The sequence below is a fragment of the Tamandua tetradactyla genome, chromosome 1 (assembly GCF_023851605.1).
Source record: "Tamandua tetradactyla isolate mTamTet1 chromosome 1, mTamTet1.pri, whole genome shotgun sequence".
NCBI lineage: Eukaryota > Metazoa > Chordata > Mammalia > Pilosa > Myrmecophagidae > Tamandua > Tamandua tetradactyla.
The window spans coordinates 109,613,108-109,635,045 of NC_135327.1; the positions used below are offsets into that span (position 1 = coordinate 109,613,108).

General features: G+C 36.9%; 1 protein-coding gene and 1 pseudogene across 7 annotated transcripts in view; both read left to right on the top strand.

The window, feature by feature from the left end:
• DGKB (diacylglycerol kinase beta) overlaps positions 1-21,938 on the top strand; it is an 802,099-nt gene that overhangs the window by 183,726 nt on the left and 596,435 nt on the right. The gene's annotated exons all lie outside the window — the stretch shown is intronic.
• LOC143685967 (vimentin pseudogene) lies at positions 155-1,899 on the top strand (annotated as a pseudogene).

The window sequence follows — 21,938 nt, forward strand, 5'->3', positions numbered from 1 at the left end:
GATGGAGGCAAGAAGACAGTGGGATGATATATTTAAATTACTAAAAGAGAAAAACTGCCAACCAAGACTTCTATATCCAGCAAAATTGTCCTTCAAAAATGAGGGAGAGCTCTGCCGTTCCCGCTCCGGTCCTGCGCTCGCGCCCCACCGTCCGCCACCCGCCGCAGCCATGTCCACCCACTCCGTGTCCTCCTCGTCCTACTGCAGGATGTTTGGCGGCCCCAGAACCGCGAGCTGCCCCAGCTCAAGTCGCAGCTACATGACCACGTCCACGTGCAGCTACAGCCTGGGCAGCGCCTTGCGCCCCAGCACCAGCCGCAGCCTCTATGGCGCGTCCCCCGGCGCCTACACAATGCACACCTCCGCCGTGCGCATGCAGAGTGCCGGGCCGGGCCCACGGCTCCTGCACGACGCCATGGACTTCTCACTGGCCAACGCCATCAACACCGAGTTCAGGAACACGCGCACCAACGAGAAGGTGGAGCTGCAGGAGCTCAACGACCACTTCGCCAATTACATCGACAAGGTGTGCTTCCTGGAGCAGCAGAACAAGATTCTGTTGGCCGAGCTCGAGCAGCTCAAGGGCCAGGGCAAGTTGCGCGTGGGCGACCTCTATGAGGAGGAGATGCACGAGCTGCACCGCCAGCTGGACCAGGTCACCAATGACAAGGCGCGCGTCGAGGTGGAGCGCGACAACCTGGCTGAGGACATCCAGCGACTGTGGGAGAAGTTGCAGGACGAGATGATTCAGAGGGAGGAAGCTGAGAGCACCCTGCAGTCGTTCCGACAGGACGTTGACAATGCTTCCTTGGTGCGCCTTGACCTCCAGTGCAAAGTGGAGACCTTGCAGGAAGAGATTGTCTTCTTGAAGAAGATTCATGACGAGGAGATCCAGGAGCTGCAGGCTCAGATCCAGGAGCAGCACGTCCAGATCGACATGGACGTGTCCAAGCCAGACCTGATGGCCGCACTGTGTGATGTGCGCCAGCAGTATGAGAGTGTGGCCGCCAAGAACCTGCAGGAGGCCGAGGAATGGTACAAGTCCAAGTTCGCTGATCTGCCCGAGGCTGCCAACAGGAACAATGATGCCCTGCGCCAGGCAAAGCAGGAGTTGAACGAGTACCGGAGGCAGGTGCAGTCCCTCACCTGCGAGGTGGATGCACTCAAAGGCACCAACGAGTCTCTGGAGTGCCAGATATGCGAGATGGAAGAGAACTTCGCGGTGGAAGCTGGCAACTACCAGGACACCATCGGGTGCCTGCAGGATGAGATCCAGAACATGAAGGAGGAGGTGGCGCGCCACCTCCACAAGTACCAGGGCCTGCTCAACGTCAAGATGGCTCTGGACATCAAGATCGCCACCTACCAGAAGCTGCTGGAGGGCGAGGAGAGCAGGATTTCTCTGCCTCTTCCAAACTTCGCTTCTCTGAACCTGAGGGAAACCAACCTGGAGTCACTCCCTCTGGTCAATACCCACTCCAAGAGGACGCTCCTGATTAAGACAGTTGAAACTAGAGATGGGCAGGTTATCAATGAAACTTCTCAACATCATGATGATCTTGAGTGAAAATTGCCCACACTCAGTGCAGCAATATATTACCAGCAAGAATTAAAACGAAATTCCTACCTTAAAGAAACAGCTTTCAAGTGCCTTTCTGCAGTTTTTCAGGAGTGCAAGATAGATTCAGAATAGGAATGAGCTTTAGTTCTTAAGAAACTACACTCCTAAAAGGTTTAGAAAAGAGTTTACAACATAATCTAGTTTACCAAGAAGTCTTGTGCTAGAAAACTTTTTCACCAGTATTTTGAATACCATTAAAACAGCTTTTTTTCCCAGCAATTATCTGACCAACTTTTCTGCTTCAATAAATCTTTGGAAAGAGTCAAAAAAAAAAAAAATGAGGGAGAAATTAAAACATTTTCAGACAAAAAGTCACTGAGAGAATTTGTGACCAAGAGACCAGCTCTGCAAGAAATACTAAAGGGAGCACTAGAGACAGATACAAAAAGGCAGAAGAGAGAGGTGTGGAGAAGAGTGTAGAAAGAAGGAAATTAGATATGGTATATAAAATATAAAAGGCAAAATGGTAGAGGAAAGTACTACCCAAACAGTAATAACACTAAATGTTAATGGACTGAACTCCCCAATCAAAAGACATAGACTGGCAGAATGGATTAAAAAACAGGATCCTTCTATATGCTGTCTACAGGGAACACATCTTAGACCCAAGATAAACATAGGTTGAAAGTGAAAGGTTGGGAAAAGATATTTCATGCAAATAACAACCAGAAAAGAGCAGGAGTAGCTATACTAATATCCAACAAATTAGACTTCAAATGTAAAACAGTTAAAAGAGACAAAGAAGGATACTATCTACTAATAAAAGGAACAATTCAACAAGAAGACATAACAATCATAAATATTTATGCACCGAACCAGAATGCCCCCAAATATATGAGGCATACACTGTAAATACTGAAAAGGGAAATAGACACATCTACCATAATAGTTGGAGACTTCAATTCCCCACTCTCATCAATGGACAGAACATCTAGACAGAGGATCAATAAAGAAACAGAGAATTTGAATATTACAATAAATGAGCTAGACTTAACAGACATTTATAGGACATTACACCCCACAACAGCAGGATACAGCTTTTTCTCAAGTGCTCATGGATCATTCTCAAAGATAGACGATACGCTGGGTCACAAAGCAAGTCTCAACAAATTTTAAAAGATTGAAATCATACACAACACTTTCTCAGATCATAAAGGAATGAAGTTGGAAATCAATAATAGGCAGAGTGCCAGAAAATTCACAAATACATAGAGGCTCAACAACACACTCTTAAACAACCAGTGGGTCAAGGAAGAAATTACAAGAGAAATTAGTAAATATCTCGAGGTGAATGAAAATGAAAACACAACATATTAAAACCTATGGGACGCAGAAAAGGCAGTGCTAAGAGGGACATTTATTGCCCTAAATGTCTATATCAAAAAAGAAGAAAGGGCAAAAATTTGGGAATTAACTGTCCACTTGGAAGAACTAGAGAAAGAACAGCAAAGTAACCCCAACGCAAGCAAAAGGAAAAAAATAACAAAGATTAGAGCAGAAATAAATGAAATTGAGAACATGAAAACAATAGAAAAAATCAATAAGACCAGAAGTTGGTTCTATGAGAAAATCAATAAGATTGATGGGCCCCTAGCAAGATTGACAAAAAGAAGAAGAGAGAGGACACAAATAAATAAGATCAGAAATGGAAGAGGAGACATAATCACTGACCTCACAGAAATAAAGGAGGTAATAACAGGAAACTATGAACAACTTTATGCTAATAAATACAACAATGTAGATTAAATGGACAAATTCCTAGGATGGCATGAACAACCAACTTTGACTCAAGAAGAAATAGATGACCTCAACAAACCAATCACAAGTAAAGAAATTGAATCAGTCATTTAAAAGCTTCCCAAAAAGAAAAGTCCAGGACCAGACGGCTTCACATGTGAATTCTACCAAACTTTTCAGAAAGAATTAGTACCAACCCTGCTCAAACTCTTCAAAAAAATTGAAGTGGAGGGAAAGCTACCTAATTCATTCTATGAAGCCAACATCACCCTGATACCAAAACCAGGCAAAGATATTACAAAAAAAGAAAACTACAGACCAATCTCTCTAATGAATACAGATGCAAAAATCCTCAACAAAATTCTAGCAAATCGAATCCAGCAACACATTAAAAGAATTATACATCATGACCAGGTAGGTTTCATCCCAGGTATGCAAGGATGGTTCAACATAAGAAAATCAATTAATGTAATAGGCCATATCAACAAATCAAGGCAGAAAGATCACATGATCATCTCAATTGATGCAGAGAAGGCATTTGACAAGATTCAACATCCTTTCCTGTTGAAAACTCTTCAAAGGATAGGAATACAAGGGAATGTCCTTAAAATGATAGAGGGAATATATGAAAAACCCACAGCTAATATCATCCTCAATGGGGAAAAATTGAAAACTTTCCTCCTAGGATCAGGAACAAGACAAGGATGTCCACTATCACCACTGTTATTCAGCATCGTGTTGGAAGTTCTAGCCAGAGCAATTAGACAAGAAAAAGAAATACAAGGCATCAAAATTGGAAAGGAAGAAGTAAAACTATCACTGTTTGCAGATGATATGATACTATACATCGAAAACCCTGAAAAATCCACAGCAAAACTACTAGAGCTAATAAACGAGTACAGCAAAGTGGCAGGTTACAAGATCAACATTCAAAAATCTGTAGTGTTTCTATACACTAACAATGATCAAGCTGAGGGGGAAATCAAGAAACAAATTCCATTTACAATTGCAACTAAAAGAATAAAATACTTAGGAATAAATTTAACTAAAGAGATAAAAGACCTATACAAATAAACCTACAAGAAACTGTTAAAAGAAATCACAGAAGACCTAAGTAGATGGAAGGGTATACTATGTTCATGGATTGGAAGACTAAATACAGTTAAGATGTCAATTCTACCTAAATTGATTTACAGATTCAATGCAATACCAATTAAAATCCCAACTTATTTTTCAGAAAGAGAAAAACCAATAAGCACATTTATCTGGAAGGGCAGGGTGCCCCGAATTGCTAAAAGTATCTTGAGGGAAAAAAACGAAGCTGGAGGTCTCACACTGCCAGACTTTAAGGCATATTATGAAGCCACAGTGGTCAAAACAGCATGGTACTGGCATAAAGATAGATATATTGACCAATGGAATCGAATAGAGTGCTCAGATATAGACCCTCTCATCTATGGACATTTGATCTTTGATAAGGCAGTCAAGCCAACTCACCTGGGACAGAACAGTCTCTTCAATAAATGGTGCCTAGAGAACTGGATATCCATATGCAAAAGAATGAAAGAGGACCCGTATCTCACACCCTATACAAAAGTTAACTCAAAATGGATCAAAGATCTAAACATTAGGTCTAAGACCATAAAACAGTTAGAGGAAAATGTAGGGAGATTTCTTATGAATCTTATAATTGGAGGCGGGTTTATTGACCTTACACCTAAAGCAAGAGCACTGAAGAAAAACAGAAATAAATAAGTGGGAGCTCCTCAAAATTAAACACTTTTGTGCATCAAAGAACTTCATCAAGAAAATAAAAAGACAGCCTACACAATGGGAGACAATATTTGGAAATGACATATCAGATAAAGGTCTAGTATCCAGAATTTATAAAGAGATTGTTCAACTCAACAACAAAAAGACAGCCAAGCCAATTACAAAATGGGAAAAAGACTTGAACAGACACCTCTCAGAAGAGGAAATACAAATGGCCAAAAGGCACATAAAGAGATGCTCAATGTCCCTGGCCATTAGAGAAATGCAAATCAAAACCACAATGAGATATCATCTCACACCCACCAGAATGGCCATTATCAACAAAACAGAAAATGACAAGTGCTGGAGAGGATGTGGAGAAAGAGGCACACTTATCCACTGTTGGTGGGAATGTCAAATGGTGCAACCACTGTGGAAGGCAGTTTGGTGGTTCCTCAAAAAGCTGAATATAGAATTGCCATATGACCCAGCAATACCATTGCTAGGTATCTACTCAGAGGACTTAAGGGCAAAGACACAAATGGACATTTGCACACCAATGTTTATAGCAGCATTATTTACCATTGCAAAGAGATGGAAACAGCCAAAATGTCCATCAACAGATGTGTGGCTAAACAAACTGGTATATACATACGATGGAATATTATGCAGCTCTAAGACAGAATTAACTTATGAGGTATGTAACAACATGGATGAACCTAGAGAACATTATGCTGAGTGAGAATAGCCAAAAACTAACGGACAAATACTGTATGGTCTCACTGATATGAACCGACATTAGTGAATAAACTTGGAATATGTCATTGGTAACAGAGACCATCAGGAGATAGAAGTAGGGTAAGATAATGGGTAATTGGAGCTGAAGGGATACGGACTGTGCAACAGGATGGATACAAAACCTCAGAAATGGACAGCACAATACTACCTAACTGCAATGTAATTATGTTAAAACACTGAATGAAGCTGCATGTGAGAATGATAGAGGGAGGAGGGCTGGGGACATAGATGAAATCAGAAAGAAAGATAGATGTTAAAGATGGAGATGGTATAATCTAGGAATTCCTAGAGTGTATAATAATAGTGAAATGTACAATGTACAAATTTTAAAAATATTTTGGCATGAGGAAGAACAAAGGATTGTCATTATTGCAGGTTGCTGAAAATAGATGATAACTAATACTTCAAAATGTCACATTATGTGTGAGACTAAAGCAAAAAATGTTTATTTGTTACAAAATTTAGATTTTGACTAGAGCATTTCCTAATATAATTCATGTAGATAGTTTGATTGAATGTCATAAGTACTTGGAATCTCAGGTAGCACATGAGATTTTGTTGGTTTGTCCAGAGTGATCCCCCGAGGAACCCCAGAATGATTTGATCAGTGATTGGAAAAGTATCTGCAAGCCCCCTTCGGGGAATGGTGAGAGTGGGGAGAAATTCAACTTCCCCAAGTTGAATTCTTGGTATTCTCACAAGCAGTGTGGACAACCAAAGCTATAGGCTGAGCCCCCAGTCTTGGGGTTTGTTCACATGAAACTTAACCCCACAAAAGATAGTTCAAGTCTACTTAAAATTTAGGCCAAGAGTCACCTCCAAGAGAGCCTCTTTTGTTGCTCAGATGTGGCCTCTCTCCCCAGCCAATATGATGAGCAATCTCACCACCCTCCCTTCTCTGCGTGGGACATGACTCCCATAGGTGTGGACCTTCCTGGCAATGTGGGACAAAGACCCTGGAATGAGCTGAGACCCAGCATCAAAGGACTGAGAAAAACCCTAGAATGAGCTGAGAATTAACATCAACAGACTGAGAGAACCTTCTTGACCAAAAGGGGGTAGAGTAAAATGAGGCAAAGTGTCAATGGCTGAGAGATTCCAAACAGAGTCGAGAGGTTATCCTGGAGGTTATTCTTATGCATTAAGTAGTTATCACCTTGTTGTTCAAGATGTAGTGGAGAGGCTGGAGGGAATTGCCTGAAAATGTAGTGCTGTGTTCCAGTAGCCATGTTTCCTGATGATGATTGAACAATGATATAGCTTTCACAATGAGACTCTGTGAATGTGAAAACCTTATGTCTAATGCTCCTTTTAGCTACTATATCAACAGAAGAGTAGAACATATGGAATAAAAATAAATAATAGGGGGAACAAATGTTAAAATAAATTCAGTTTGAAATAGTGGTAAATGAAAGCGAGGGGTAAGGGGTATGGTACATATAGTTTTTTTTTCTCTATTATCATCTTATTTCTTTTTCTGTTGTCTTTTTATTTCTTTTTCTAAATCGATGCAAATGTACTAAGAAATGATGAATATGCAACTATGTGATGATATTAAGAATTACTGATTATATATGATATAATATATATGAATGGAATGATTTCTAAATGTTTTGCTTATTAATTTTTTTAATTAATAAAAAAAGTTTTATAAAAAAGAACATTGTTATATCTCCATTGGTAAGTTTCGCTAGTAGATGGATTTAAAGTATTTGAATAGAAAAAGCATGAAGGGATAATCATAATACTGTAGTTATGGCACCTTTACCTTAATGCATTTAACAATACAATGAGGTATAAAAATATATTAAACAAACTGAAATATTCTCACTTTACATTTCCACAGTAACTCTCACAGTTTGCTTAACTGATATTTGACATGTTCCTATTTTGCTTTGAGTCTATCAGCCTATTTTTAATGCAGTTTTATTGAGATAGATTCACACACTGTGTAATCCATCCAAAGTATACAGTCACTGGCTCACACTATCATCATATAGTTGTGCGCTCATCCCCACAATCAATTTTAGAACATTTTCATTACTCCAAAAACAGAAATAAAAATAGAAAAGAAAACTCAAAATATCCCATACCCATTATCACTCCATTATTATTATTTTTTGTCTTTAGTTTATACTTACCTACCCATACACTGGATAAAGGGAGTGTCAGTCACGAGATTTTTACAATCATACATAAAAGTTATATAGTTTCACAATCATTATCAAATATTAAGGCTACTGGATTGCAGTTCAACAGTTTCAGGTATTTCCATCTAGCTGTTCTGATAGACTAGAAACTAAAAAGAAATATCTATGTAATAAGTCAATAATCACAATCATTTGTTAAAGAAAATTTCTCCATTACACCTCCTCCCTCTCATTTGATCATTCCCTCAATCTTCAGGGATATCTGTGTAATGACCATTTTAACTTCTTTGTGCTGGAAAGGGGGGTCAACCTTGTAGGCTAGAAAAATGGAACCAGTTGATGCTCTTGGAGAGACTGGCACCTTTGGGTTTCAGGGCTTATCTGGCACTGGAATAATCTGAAAGCTTTAATATTCTGATGAAATAAACTTACAAAGAAAAACTTTTATAAAGTCTTAGAGCCCAGGGTATTCTTTAGGGTTTTCAAGAATGCTGTTGGTTGGGGCTTGGCATACTGTGGCAATTTTCAGTATCTGGCTGAAGCTGGCACAAGACTAACCTCCGGAATGACCTTTTAACTCTATTCGAAATCTCTTAACCATAGAAACTTTCATTTGTTTCATTTTCCCCCCTTTTAGTCAAGAATGCATTCTCAATCCCACAATACCAGAGCCAGGCTCATCCCTGGGAGTCATGTTCCACTGCTGGGAAAAGTTACACCCCTGGGAGTGAAGCCCTATGTAGTAGGGAGAATAGTGAGTTTATTTGTAGAGTTGGCTTGGAGAAGGAGAGAGGCCACATCTGAGCAACAAAAGAGATTCTCTGGGGTTAAATCTTAGGCATAATTATAAGTAGGTTTAGCTTGCCATTGCAGAAATAAGTTTGTTGAGAGAAAGCCTCATGATGAAGGACTTGGCTTACTAAATTGGGAGTCCCTAATGCTTGAGAGAATATCAGGAATTCCCCAGGTGGGGAAGTTTATAGTTCCACATTTTCCCCCAATGCCTCAAGGGGACTTTGCAAATATTTTTATTTTCTGCCCAAAATAATATGGAATGTATTGGGATATTACATTAACCTGCATGGAATAACAAGCTCACATTCCCTATTCTAAGTTCTGTGTAATCATGTTGTTTAAATATAATTTAACATGTTAAATTAGATAGTGTGTGCCTCTGGTCTCACATATAAGTTAAGGTTTTAAAATACAACCAATATCATCTTTTACCCTGAATTCTGATTTATCGTAGTCCTAACCAGGTCTGTTTCATTCATATTTCCAATTGAAGTTATCAGCCTATTTTTATTGTAAGTTTGATGATATCTCATCTATAAGCTTGGCATCTATAGAAACAGTAGAAAAATAGTTTAGTTCCCTTCAAAATATTGAAAATCTTCTATCTGTGTCTGACTAGTTGAGTTGAGACTCTCAGTCCCAGTTCTTCTCTGAGTGGCTTCCAAGAGGTAGTGTATATTTTCTTTTCTTTCTTTTTCTTGTATTGATCTATTTTTTAAAACTTTTTAAATTACCTAATATAACATATCTAGAAAGCAAAGAAAGAAAAAAGTGATAGTTTTCAAAGCACTCTTCAACAAGTAGTTGCAGGACAGATCTCAGAGTTTGCTATGGGCTACCATATGATCCTCTCAGATTTTTTCTTCTAGCTGCTCCAGAATATAGGAGGCCAGAAGGCATAAGCATTTTTTTAACATCACAATCAACTTTTTTTTCTTTTTTTTGTGAAACAATAACATATATACAAAAAAGCAGTAAATTTCAAAGCACAGCACCACAATTAGTTGTAGAACATAATTCAGAGTTTTCATGGGGTACAATTCCACAAGTTTAGGTTTTTCCTTCTAGCTGCTCTAAGGTATTGGAGACTAAAAAAAAAATCAATTTAATAATTCAGCAATCATATTCATATGTTAAATCCTATCTTCTCTATATAACTCCAACATCATCTTTGATCTTTCTATCCCTCTCTTTATGAATATTTGGGCTATGGCCATTTTAACTTTTTCATGTTGGAAAAGTCTGTCAATAATATGGGGTAAGGAGATGGAACTATCTAGGAGATGGGCCCTATAGGTTTCAGGTTTCAGGACTTTATCTGGTCCAGGGACCCTGGAGGTTGTAGGTTTCTGGAAAGTTACTTTAGTGCATGGAACCCTTATGGAATCATATATTGCTCTAGGTGTTCTTTATGATTGACTGGAATGGTCCTGGTTGGGGTTTGGCAAGTTATGATAGGTAGCAAGGTCTAACTGAAGCTTGTGTAAGAGCAACCTCCAGGGTAGCCTCACAACCCTATTTTAACCATCTCTGCCACTGATACTTTATTAGTTACACTTCTTTTCCCCCTTTTGGTCAGGATGGAATTGTTGATCCCATGGACCCAGGGTTGGACTCATCCCTGGGGGTCATCTCCCATGCCACCAGGGAGACTTTCACCCCTGGATGTCATGTCCCACGTAGAGGGTAGGGCAATGATTTCACATTCCAAGTTGGGCTTGGAGAGAGTGAGGCCACATCTGAGCAACAAAAGAGGTCCTCCAGAAATAACTCTTCCAGCGTTACTCTTTTTGACAGCAGCTCAGGAAAATTAACACAGGATTCTAAACATTTTTCTCTTGGGCATACCTGTAGTTATGCTAAGCTTCTCTGGTACCTATGTAAGCTTCACAAGAGTAAACCTCTCAAAGGCTTGGCTTATTTGATTTGGGTATCCCTTAAATTTGACACAATATCAGGGGATTTCCTGATGGTAAAGTTTAGTAGTTCCATATTTATTCTCTCCTCTCTCAAGGGACCTTGCCAATGCTTTTTAATTATCTGCTAAATATACTCTAGGATGTATCCAGGCATACATTAAGCTGTACAAGATTAAGGGACCTCTTTCTTATTCTGGGCTCCCTGTGTTTCAATTGTTCAAATGAGCTATACAGATAGGTTGAGTTAGATTATGTGCTACAGAAAATTTAGGTTCCAGAATGTCTATTTTCTTTCTACTTCTACCCATCACTCCAGGAATAAAAGATGAGAGTGATGGCAATGTTAATGGCAACTTTTAACTCTAATTGAGTGTTTACTATGTCCTAAGTACCTTATATTCATCATTTTATTAATTTTCATTATTTTGTTTTGAAGTGAGTGTCATTATTATCTGCAATAGAAAATGAGAGGTTCTCAGTAACCTGCAGAAAAATAATCACGTATCTTGGAAGTGAGAGAGCTAGAACTTAAACTCAGGATTGTTTGACACACTCTTCAAGCTTGTATGAACTGAGATCTCTTCTAAACCTCCAAACCATTTACTTGAAAGGACCAGGAAATAACTGAAACCCTGTCCTAGATATCCTCCCTGCAGGCTAGACTACTGACCTAGCTCTTCAGACTATCAAAAGTGGATATTGGATTTGTGGGATGGGCCAGGGTGGCTCAGCAGGTAGAGTTCTTGCCTGCCATGCCAGAGACATGGGTTTGATTCCTGGTGCCTGCCCATGAAAAAAAAAAAAAAAAAAAAAAAGTGGATCTGTGGTAGAATGAATTATGTATTCTGAATAGCAAATGTTCTTAAGAGTAATAGTAATTTGCATTCCTATGGAAGTGAACCTAATGTAAATAGGTACTCTTGTAGCTGTTATTTTTAGTTACAGTGTTGCCCAACTAAATGAAGTTGGTTCTTAATTTGGATTAATGGAGTCCTTTAAAAACAGAAGAGATTTGGACATATTAAGACAAATACAGAGGGAGCTAGAAGCTAGAAGTCAATGGAACCCAGAAGAAAAAGGAAAGGCCAACACCATGTGGTGTGAGGCAGGGATACAAGCCAAGGAACCCCATGGATCACAGGCAGCCAGCACCAGATACTACAGTCTTTTGGGAGAAGGCATTGTTTTACTGAAACCCCAGTTTTGGACTTCTAACATCAAAACCATGAATCAACTAATTCCTGTAGCTTAGGCTCACCATTGTGTACTATTTTTGACAGCAGCACAGGAAGACTAAGACAGGGTTCTAAACATTTTTCTTTTTTGGATTATTTTTCAGAAAAGGTTAAATATGTCTATGGTTTGATAAATCAAAATCATATAAAAATAAATAATCTGAGAAATCTTTTTCCAGTCACTGCATGCATTGTTCCCATTAATCCCTTCCCTTGTCTCCTGTTCTCTTTTAGCACATTTCTTTTTAGTTTCTATTTACCTCTCCTGCATTTCTTTGTGTGAACATAAGCAAAGTCTAATATATATCCTTACCCCCCCCCATACTTAAATGTTTCTCTGAAATAAACATTCTCTTACAGGTTGCTTTTTTATATATAAAACCTAAAGATGTTTCCATAGTAGTATAGGGAACTTCTTCATGCTTTTTTCATATCTACATGGTATTCTCATTTACCTAATGAAATTTTCTCACTAACTGTCCTTTCTCTGCCATCACCAAGGCTTTGTTTTATTAATTGAGACAGGACTTTTATTCTCTTATAGCATTTGTCAAACTCATCTCATATTTATACGTAGAGATAAAGTCATTTTAAAATATATATTTCAAAGACCTAACAAGGGAATTAAAAGTGGAATTATTGAGAAATTTGCCTGTCCCTGGTAAATTAGAAAAGGCAATTTTATAATTGTAGGAGTGGGAGATACAACAAAACTTGGCTATTAGAATCAGAGAGACTTGTATATGAAATCTTCTCTGGTATTTAATAGAGCCATGAACAAGAATAAGTTATTTAGCCTTTCTGATATTGTTTCCTCCTCTGTAAAATGTGAAAAGTTATATGAACCTTAGCATATCATTATGAAGATGAATGAGACAATTAATACAAATCCTATGAAAGTACGTGCCATGCAGTAGACACAATACTCATGTCTTCTTTCTTCTCTATAATGTATTATTCAATTTACAATTGCATATTCTGGTTTTCCATCTTTTTATTCTATTCTTATCAATTCATCATTTAAGATGAAACCATCTTTTTTTTTCATTTATCAATGTAGTTTTCTTTTTTATCATTATGCAGACTCTATCTTTCTGTTGGGCCTCATTCATTTTCTCTGCTAGTCTTGCAATGATTGCATAAGAACATCTTAAGTGATCAAGGCCACCAACTGTTTTTAATCAGCGCTCCAGAACTACATGTAGCAGGAAAAGCATTAAAAGGATAGCTACATGACAAGGCTGAATGCTAATTGGCTTTGGGATAAGAGTGGCATGAATAGGCTACAACACTTTGTCATTCTCATATTTGGTGTTGACTAGAGCATTTTCTTTGAGAAAGCAAAGCAACTGATAGGTCTTAATCAAGGTAAATGACTGTACAACTTTCAATCAGAATTGTCAGGTTTCCCTGCCAGTTACAAACAAATTTATTCTAGGAACTGTAATAACAACCCCACCCACTTAGTTAGCTAGTTTAAGAAGTACAGTACTAAAAACTCTGCCAGAGTATTCTTTAGACAATGTCAACCGTCAAGATGCCCTTTGATCTGTGATTCATCTTTATGTCCATTTTAATACAAGAATAGAACCCTTTGGAACATCTGAGAAAGGAAAGCCAGTAAGAAGAATGATATATGCTCTTTTTACAGTTCTAATGGGAATCATTAGATACCACTCTCTGTTAAAGTAGAAAACAACTCCTGTGAACTTTCAGGAAAGCAGATTAAAGAGTTAATTATAAGAGATCACAAATATTTTTTTTCTATTTGTTTAAAATATATTTATGCATAGCAGCAAAATGAAGCTGATCATCATGACTTTACTGTTTTTCTGCAATCTCCCTTCAAGTACTCTTTTGCACCTCAGCTTTAGTCCTTCAAACTCTTGCTCCCATAACCATGCTTCAAAAGACACTGTTAGATTTATTGGCTTATGTGAAACACACTTTACTTGAGGCATGAAGTTTTACAAACTATATATTAACAATTATATCAGAAGCATAGTAGCCTCACCCTTATTAAGTTTAAATAATTAAAGGATAGCATGGCCTACAAAGAAGTGATCACATGAGTATTCAATGAGATAATGTATAAAAATATTTTCTAAGTACATAAGACTGACTTATAGTAATTAAACTGCTTTAAAAGGTTTGATTTGTAATTTCTACCACACCAGAGTCCTGCAGCCCATTTTCAGTCAATCTACAACTACTACCACCAGTCCCTGGTAATCACCAATTTGATTTTTGACATTACAGTTTTGTCTTTTCAAGGATGTCATAAAAATGGAGACGTATAATATGTGCTTTTTATTTTTGGCCCCTTAGTATAGTGATTTTGAGTACATTTGGGTTGTTACATGGATCAATATTAGTTCCTCCTTATTTCTGCATCATATTCCACTGTATGAATGTACCACAAATTATATAAAAATACACCTGTTAATAGACGTTTTGGATGTTATCAGTTTTCAGCTATTAGCAATGGAACTGATTTTAACATTTCAGTACAAGTTTTATATCTGCAAATAATTTCATATATCTTAGCAAATAATTAAATATATATAGTAGAAATATCTAAAACATTTATATTTATCAATAGGAGAGAGTAAAGGGAGGTAATGGGAAGCATGTTTTCTACATTTCACTTGAACTGGTACAAGTTGGCTGATAATTTATGTATATGTAACGTAATATCTAGGGCAACCATTATAAAACTATACAAAAAAATACTCTAAAACACAACAGGTAAATCGAATCGGAATTCTAATAATTTTTCAAGTTATCTACATAAAGTTATATAAAAGAAAAAAGAGAGAAAAAACAGAGAAAACAAACACAAAACAAAATAGAAAACTTAGGCCCTAACATAGCAATAATTTCACTAAATGTAAATAGTGTATTTACAACAATAAATGATAGATATTAGAAGATTGGATTATACATGACCCAATTTTATGCTATCCACAAGAAACCTAATGAAATAGAAGAATATAGGCAAGTTAAAGATAAACCATGCAAATCTGAATCAAAAGAAGTAGGAATGAGGCAGTGCAACAGTGGATCAGTGGCAGAACTCTCGCCTGCCATGCTGGAGACCTAGGTTTGATTCCTGGAGCCTTCCTATGTCAAAAAAATAAAAATGAAATAGACAAAGTAGGAATGGCAAAATTAATATCAGATAATATAGACGTTATGGCTAAGAATGTTATGAAAAACATTATATGATAAAAGGGCCTCTCCACTGAGACATAGCAATCTTTAGGTGTACAGACCAAACAACAGAGCTACAAAATATTTAAAGCAAGAAATGAGGGAAGTGAAAAGAGAACTGCACAAATATACATTAAGAGTTGGAGACTTCAAGGCCTCTGTCTCAACCATTGATAGAACGAATACCCAGAACAGAAGCAAGGATATAAAATAATTTAATAACACCATCAACTATTGGACTCTGATCATTATTTATTGAACACTCCATTCAACGACAGCAGAATAGACATTTGTTTCAACATATACCAAGGCAAACTATATCCTAGACTATAAAATAAACTGTAACAAACTTAGAAGATTTGAAAGTGTTTTCTCTGACCACATTGGAACCAGGCTAGAAATCAATAACAGAAAGATAATATGAGATCTCTAAACACTTCGAAACTGCACAACACACATCTAAAGAAACTATGAGTCAAAGAGGAAGTCTCAAGGGAAGTAAGAAATTATACTGAAATGAATAAAAATGAAAATACGATACATCAAAATATGTGGGACACAGCTAGACAAATGCTGAAAGAGAAGTTTATAGCACTAAGTGCATATATTAGAAAAGAGGCAATTCCTCAATCAATACTTTAACTGCCCACATCAAGAACCTGGAAAAACAAGACGAATCTAAACTCAAAGAAATGTGCAGGTATGAAATAATAAAGATGATGCAGAAATTAGTGAAGCTGAAAACAGAAATACAATTGAGAATTTTTCATCTTTTAACTTTCAACCTGCTTAATCTATTTTAATTAGGTTTCTTATGGATAGCATAAAATTGGGTAATGTATAATCCACTCTTCTAATATCTATCATTTATTGGTTAATTAAACTAATAGCTGGTTCTTTAAAAACATCAATAAAATTCACAAAACTCTAGGAAAATTGACAAATTAAAGAGAGACAGGATGTAAATCAACAATATCAGTAATAAGACAGGAATATTACTGCAGAACTGTGGGCATCAAGAGAATAGTAAGGGAATATTATGAATATACACACATAAATTTGACCACTTAGATCAAATAAACCAATTCTTCATAAAACAGAAACCATAATAATTTACCCATAATGAGACAGATAACTTAAATATCCCTATAATTATTAATAAATCTGAATTCATAATTTAAAAACTTCCAAAAAAGAAATCTATAGGCCAAATGCTTTCATTGGAGGATTCTACCAAATATTTAAAGAAGAATTAACCTGGTTCTACACATTTTCTTTCAGAAAAATAGAAGAAAAGGGAACATATCTCAGTTTGCTTTGTGTAGCAAATATTACTCTGATACCAGAATGAGACAGAGATAGTACAAAACAGGAAACTACAGACCAATATCTCCCATGAATACAGATGCAAAAGTCCTTAACAAAATATTAGCAAATAGACCTATTCAACAAATAGCTTTGGATAACTGGAGATCTACTTGTAAAATAATGAAGCTGGACCCCTAACTCACAAAATGTATAAAAATTAAGTCTAAATGGATCAAAGACCTAATCATAAGAGCTAAAACAATTAAACCACCAGAAACAAAAATGGAGGTAACTTTCATAACCTCAGATTTGGTAGTGATTTCTTAGAAATGACGCCAAAGTCACAAGCAACAAAATAAAAAATTAGATAAAATGGACTTCACAAAATTAATTTTTTAATGTCAAAGGACATTATCAAGAAAGTGAAAAGACAACCTAGAGATTGGGAGAAAATAGTTGTGAACTGTATATCTGATAAGGATTTAATATCCAGAATATATAAATTGCTACAACTCAATAGCAAAAAAGGCATCCCAATTAAGAAATAAACAAAACCATGAATAGCTATTTCTCTAAAGAAGATAAATAAGTGGCCAATAGGCACATGAAAAGAAATGAAGTCAACATCATTTTTCATCAGTGAAATGCAAATCAAAACCACAATGAGATATCATTTCACATCCACTAGGATGGCTATTATTGAAAAGAAAAACCAAACTAATAAGTGGTGGTAAGAATATGAAGAAATAGAAACCCTTATACATTGCTGTTGACACTGAAGAATGGTGCAGCCACTATGGATATCAGTTTGGTGATTACTAAGAAAGTTGAAAATAAAATTGCCATATGATCCAGAAATCGCACTTCTTGGTATATATCCCAAAGAATTGAAAGCAAGGACTCAAAAATACATCAAAAGTGCACCAGTATTTATGGCAGCATTATTCACAATAGTCAAATCAGGGAAGCAGCAAAAGTGTCTATCAACAGATGAATGAATTTTAAAAATGTGGTATATACACATAAGGGAATATTATTCAATCATAAAAATGAATGAAGTTCATTCAATTTGTACATGTGACAAATTGAATGAACCTTGAAAACATCATGTTGAATGAAATAAGCCAGGCAGAAAAAGACAAATATATTTTCTCACGTAAATGAAATGCTTAGAAGAAGCAAATTATATAGAGATAGATGGTGGTTTGTAGGTTACCAGGGGTCAAAGTTGTTGGGGGTGGGTAGGATGGTAAGGAGGAGAAATAGCTTACAGGGTGAAGAGTTTTTGTTTGAGATTACAAAACAGTAGGGGTAATGGGTATGGTGATGGTAGCTCAATATTGCAAATAAAATTTTAATATATTGAATTGTATACGTGAATGTGAATAACCAAGTATGGTTTATTCTATGGATATAAAGTTTTGATATTTGAAAATCAATAATCAAAATCCACCATATTAACAAGCTGAATAAGAAATATCATGTAATTTCATCAATAAATGGAGAAAAAGCATTTGACAAATTTTATCACTGTCATAGTCAGTTTCATGTGTCAACTTGGCCAGGTGGAAGTAACCTGTTTGTCTGGTTGGGCAAGTGCTGGCCTGTCTTTTGCTATGAGGACATTTCATAGAAGTAAATCATGATCACATTGGCTACATCCACAGCTGATTCCATCTGTAATCAGTGAAGGGGAGTGTCCTCTTTAATGAGTAATGCTTAATCTAATCACTGGAAGCCTTTTAAGGAGGATTCAAAAGAGACAGTTTCTCTTCCTGCTTCAGCCAGCGAGCCTCTATGAGGAGTTCATCCAGACCCTCCATCGGAATCATCAGCTTCACAGCCTGCCCTGTGGATTTTGGACTCTATGTTCCCATGGTTATGTGAGACACTTTAATAAATTTTATATATATGAATATTTCCTGTTGATTCTGTTACTCTAGAGAACCCTAACTAATACAATCACCCATTCATGATAAAAATTCTCTTTAGAATATTTATCAAGAACTGACAAATAAACAAAAACCAAAACAACAACTATCATTACACTTAATGGTGAAAGACTGAATGCTCTTCTCCTAACACTGGGAACAAGGCAAGGAAGTCCACTTTCACCATGCTTATATAACACAGCACCTGACTTTCTAGCCAGTACAGGAAGGGAAGAGGGAGGTGTGACGGTGGCTTAGCAGGCAGAATTCTCACCTGCCATGCCGGAGACCTGGGTTCGATTCCTGGTGCCTGCCAATGTACAAGATAAAAAAAAAAAAGGGAAGAAAAATAAATAAATTTCATGTAGATTTAAAAAGAAGAAGGAAAACTGACAATATTGCAGATAAAATAAATACCTATAGTGAAAATATCAATTTCCCAAACCAAACCTCCTAGCATTAATGAGTTCAGAAAATTCAGAGGTTATAACTTAAATATCCAATTATCAGTTGTATTTCTACATATTAGCAATGAACACGTGGACAATGAACTTTGACTACAAGATCATTTGCAATCACTCAAAAATGAAAATCTTGTAAAAATGCATAGGACTTATATGCTAAACATGAAGAAATGCTGATGAAGGAGATAAAAATAAAATCTATATATATGTTCATGATTTGGAAGTTTAAGCATATAAGAGACAGCACTTTTACCTAAAAAATATGCAGCCTTCAATGCAATTTCTATCAAAATCCTAGCAAGAGTTTTTGGTAAATACGGATAAAATTCCTCTAAAATTTCTGAGTCAAAGGGATTAGAAGAGCTAAAACAGTTTTGATAAAGAAGAATAAAGTGGGAGGAATCCATCTACCCAGTCTCAAAACTTATTATATTAAAAACCTATTATATAGTTATGGTAATCAGGACTGTACAGTATTTACAGAAGCATAGAGATGTAAATCAGTGAAATAAAATAGAGAGCCCTGAAATAGGCCCAGAAAAATTTGTCCAATTGTTCAGCAAGGTGCAAAAGAATTCAAGGATAGAAAGATAGCCCTTTAAACAAATGGTGCATTGGCAATTGGACATCTACACACCAAAAGAGAAAAAATAAAAATAAAAAAGAACTCTTAATATATAGACTTTAATATAAGTCTTACACCTTTAACAAGAATTACATGGTATGTGATTTCTCAATAAGGAGTGCCCTGTTTTTTTGTTTGTTTGTTTGTTTTTGTTTTGTTTTGCATGGGCAGTCACTGGGAATTGAACCCAGGTTTCTAGCATGACAGGTGACAATTCTGCCTCTGAGCCCCCATTGCACCATAAAAGTGATTTTTTTTTTTTTTTTTGCATGGGCAGTGTGTTAGTTAGATTCAGTTGTCAACTTGGCCAAGTGAGCATACCTAGTTTTGTTGCTGCGGACATAAACCAATGGTATGTGAACCTCATCTGTTGCTAATTAATCTGCAGTCAGCTAGGAGGCGTGGTCTGCTGCAATGAGTGACGTTTGACTTAATTGGCTGGTGCTTAAATGAGAGAAAGCAATGTAGCACAGCCTAAGCAGCTCGGCATTCCTCATCTCAGCACTTGCAGCTCAGCCCTGGCCTTTGGAGATGCAGAAAGAAGTCACACGGGGAAAGTTGTTGGAACCCAGGGGCCTGGAGAGAAGACCAGCAGAGACCATCCTGTGCCTTTCATGTAAGAAAGAACCTCAGTGGAAAGTTAGCTGCCTTTCCTCTGAAGAACTAACAAAATAAATCCCCTTTTATTAAAAGCCAATCCATCTCTGGTGTGTTGCATTCCGGCAGCTAGCAAACCAGAACAGGCAGGCACTTAAACAAGAATTAATTCAAAATGGATTATGGACTTAAATATTTAAAAGGATAAAATATAAAACTTTTAGGAAAAAAGCAACATAGAAGAAAATCTTTCAGATGTAGGGAGGTAAAGAATTCTCAGATTTGACACCAAAAGCATGATCCATGAGAGGAAAAGTGGGTTAAACAAGACTTCATCAAAAAAGAAGATGACTAACTACCCACTGGTAGAAAATATTTACAAACCTCATATCCAACAACCCAACTATTATTTAGAATATATAAAGAACTCTTGAAACTCAGCAGTAAGAAAACAAAACAAACAGTTGAATTAGAAAATGGGCAAAAGACATGAATACATACTTACCTCAAAAGGATATATCGATGACAAATAAGCACATGAAAAACATGCAACATCATTAGCCATTAAGGAAATGCTAATCAAAATCATAATGAGATATCACTGCTCACCTAGCGGAATGGCTAGAATTGAAACTAGTGATAAACCAAATGCTGGTGAGGATGTGAAGAAACTGTATCAATTGTCCTTTGCTAGTGGGAATGTAAAATTATGTAGCCTCTTGGGAAAACAGTTTGTCAGTTTCTCAATAAACTGAGCATTCAATTACCATATGATCCAGCAACTTCCCTCCTGGGCATTTATCCCAGAGGAATGAAAACTTGCATTCACCTAAAAACCTGTATACATATTTTTACAACAGCTTTATTTGTAATAGCCCAAAACTGGAAAAAACCCAGCTGTCCTACAACTGTTGAATGGTTAAACAAGCTGGTACTTCCATACCATGGACTGCTGCTCAGCAATAAAAATGTATGGACGATTGAGACAAGCTACAACCTGGAAACATCTTCAGGTAATTGTGGGAGTGAAGAAAGTCAATCTGAAAATGTTACAGGTGGTGTGATTCCATTTTTATAACTTTTTTGAAATGATAAAATTAGAAATGGAGAACAGATTATTTGTTTGCAGGCTTAAAGTGGAAGGAGAGGAGGAGATGGAGTATAATGGGTACAGTTAAAAAAGCAATATAATGTATCTTCTAGGGATAAAATTTACTTTGACTGTATCAATGTCAATATTGCTGTTATGATACTGTCCTGTATTTGTGAAACTAGGTGAGTTCTCCATATAAATTTTTATAACCACATCTGTATCTCTACAACTCGAATTAAAACATTTATTTGAAAGACAAAAATCCTCTAGTGGCCAGTGGCAGCTTTACATGAGCCCTGGAGCACTGCAGGGTTTTTTTCTTAGTATTCCTGTTCATCCTTCAGCAGGCCCTGCCTGTGCCCTCCCTCCTTCCGCAGCAGACCATGACCACAGCGGTATGGTACTTGGTTGCATGCTCCAAGAGGATGGCTCTTGTTCCAGCCACAAACTTTGAAAGTCTCGGTGTTCTGACCCTTCTCCAGATTCAACAAACCACTGTGTTGTATAAGGGCAGAGTCCTGGGCATTAGAGCATTTCCTTTCCCTCTTCCAGTGGCAGTAAAATTTTTCCTGGGATCAGTGGCAGCCAAATTCTGCTTGTGAGTTTCCAGCGAGTGTGTTTCCTCCCTTCCTACAGCGGTACCAAGGTTCTGCTTTCTATCAGCGCAGGAGCCTACCCTTTCTCAGGGCAGCTATCGGTC